This window comes from Myotis davidii, unplaced genomic scaffold, assembly GCF_000327345.1.
Source record: "Myotis davidii unplaced genomic scaffold, ASM32734v1 scaffold62, whole genome shotgun sequence".
In the NCBI taxonomy this organism is placed as follows: Eukaryota; Metazoa; Chordata; class Mammalia; order Chiroptera; family Vespertilionidae; genus Myotis; species Myotis davidii.
In genome coordinates, this window is record NW_006295180.1 from 969,733 (window position 1) to 972,259 (window position 2,527).

Consider the following 2,527-nt stretch of genomic DNA (forward strand, 5'->3'; position numbering starts at 1 on the left):
TGATCAAGATGCCACTTCTACTCGAGGAGCAGATAAGCAGCCCCAACACTATCTTCCAAGATGAGCTCAAAGGTGAGATCCTAACTCTGTACATAGATATCATAGCACCTCTCCCCAACCCGATCCTATACTTTACCCAGCATCTTCTAAGAAAAGGGATATTCTTGCCCTAACCGGTTTGGCTCAGTGAATAGAGTGTCAGAATACAGACTGAAAGGTCCCAGGTTCGATTCTGGTCAGGGGCATGTACCTTGGTTGTGGGCATATCCCCAGTGGGGGCTGTGCAGGAGGCAACTGATCGATGTTTCTCTCTTATTGATGTTTCTAACTCTCTATCTCCCTTCCTCTCTGTAAAAAAATTAATAAAGTATATTTTTCAAAAAATCAATTGTATAAAAATAAAATAAAAAACATTCATGAGAATGTTTAAAAATTGAATCCCTCGTACATTGCTGGTGGAAATGTAAAATAGCTGGGCCACGTTGGAATAGGCATATCCCTGGTGGCATATCCATACAGAAATCAGATTAGTGACTGCCTAGGGCTAGGGTGGGAGGACAGGGAGGGGGCACTGGGAAAGGGAGGCGACTGTGAATGAGTATGGGTTTAAAGTCCTACAATTGGCTCCTCTCTGAGGGGGCGTGGCCAGGACCTGGGGGCGTGGCTGGGAGGAGCCAGCTTAAAGCCCGGCTGAGGCACAGGAGCCCATGCGGTGGTGGCTGTTACCTGTGGAGGCATGGAGGAGTGCGGTTGCCTCTGGGTGTGGGCTCTTCGCGGGGATCTCGGTGTCCCCAGAAGCGCCAGCGCCCAGCTGAGATGGCAGCGGCCGATGGCAAGCCGGCCCTGCCCTTGCTGTGCGAAGAATGGAGGAATCGCGAGCTCCATGCGGCCCCCGCCGTCCCTGCACTGCTCGCTGCAGGACCTGCCGGTGGAGATGCTGGTGGAGATCTTCGCCTGGGTAACCGCCACCGACCTGCCCAGCCTGGCCCAGGCCTGCACCAAATTCCACCACATCCTGCACATCGACAGCATCTGGAGAAGGCACTGCCGGGAGGAGTTTGGCATTCGTGAAAACTTGCAGAACCTGGAGATGATGGGTATGTCTTATAAGTCTATGCGAAGCTGTTCCCATACAGACACATTTTGGGATTGTGGCAGCTAGATGATACTGAGCACTATAGAATACTAGTGAATGTAGTGGTGGACGGCTTATGCATTACTGGTTGGACATACAGGGCTTCCCTTCACACCCATGTGAGTGGCCCAATACATTTCAAGCCCTCGTTCAGAATTCGCCTGACGGAGAGGAAATCAGCCATGGTGGAGTGCATGGAAGGCCGCCTCAGCAAGCTCCACAACCGCCACATGCAGATTCGGAAGGACAGGTTCACCACCCGATGCAAGAAGACAGACCACGGAACGGATTCACCAACGCGGCTTAGGGAAGAAGGGGGGCTGGTGCTGGAGGACAGACAGCAGTATAACTGGCTGACCTACCGCCGCCTCTACCTCCCACCGAACCACCCGGACGATCTCATCAGGCCAGGCCTCTTCCAAGACTACTACGATGACTTCGGCCTAAAGATTGCCATGCTCAGCTTCCATGGGAAGTATGCCATGGTCACCAAGATCACTGGAGACCCCATAAGGACGTTGGAGATCCACCTCATGCGCCGCATCAAGCTGCGAGATGGCGGGATCTTCCGCAACTTCAACGAGCTCTCCCGCGTGGTCCAGGAGATTGCCGATCAGGTGATCCAGGAGCAGCAGCAGCAAGAAGATGGGACTGAGGAAAGCGAGGGCCATGGCTGGCAGAGCCCTGCCCAGCCCAGCGTCGGGGAGTCCAGGGCTGCAGCTTCAGAGGGGCAGCCTGTCCCGTTTGTTCTGCCTGTGGGCGTGCTCTCAAGAGACCAGAACTACCCCGGAACCTGCAGGATGTGTTTCTATGGCGTGGACACTGTTACCTTACCTGGCTTAGCCTACCGCGAGTGCTTCCCTGGAGTCTTCATCCTATTTGGTGAGAACAACTTCGGGTTCATCCGGCTGGAGGCGAAATACTTCTTCCTGTGGGGCAGAGTCCAGAACACCTTCCAGAATGTGGAGGCATCATCCCCGCAGGCTTTCCTGGAGATGCTCAAGAACATTCAGTCCATGCCCTAACCGGTTTGGCTCAGTGGATAGAGCTTCGGCCTGCGGCCTGAAGGGTCCCAGGTTCGGTTCCGGTCAGGGGCATGTACCTTGGTTGTGGGCACATCCCCAGCGGGGGGTGTGCAGGAGGCAGCTGATCGATGTTTCTAACTCTCTACCTCTCTCCCTTCCTCTCTGTAAAAAATTAATAAAATATATTTTAAAGAAAGGGTATATTTTTCTTCTTAATCACAATACTATTCTCATATTCAAGGTCATTAACATTTATTTAATAGTCATTTAATATATAGTCTATATCTAAATGATCCCAATGTAACCCAAAATATCTTTTATAGCTTTTTATTCCTGATTTAGAATTTAAAGTTTCCATATTACATAT

At 51.6% G+C, this 2,527-nt stretch overlaps 1 pseudogene; it reads left to right on the forward strand.

Annotated features, from left to right (window-relative positions):
* Positions 1-736: 736 nt before the first annotated feature.
* LOC102759684 lies at positions 737-2,160 on the forward strand (annotated as a pseudogene).
* The last annotated feature ends 367 nt before the right edge of the window (positions 2,161-2,527 follow it).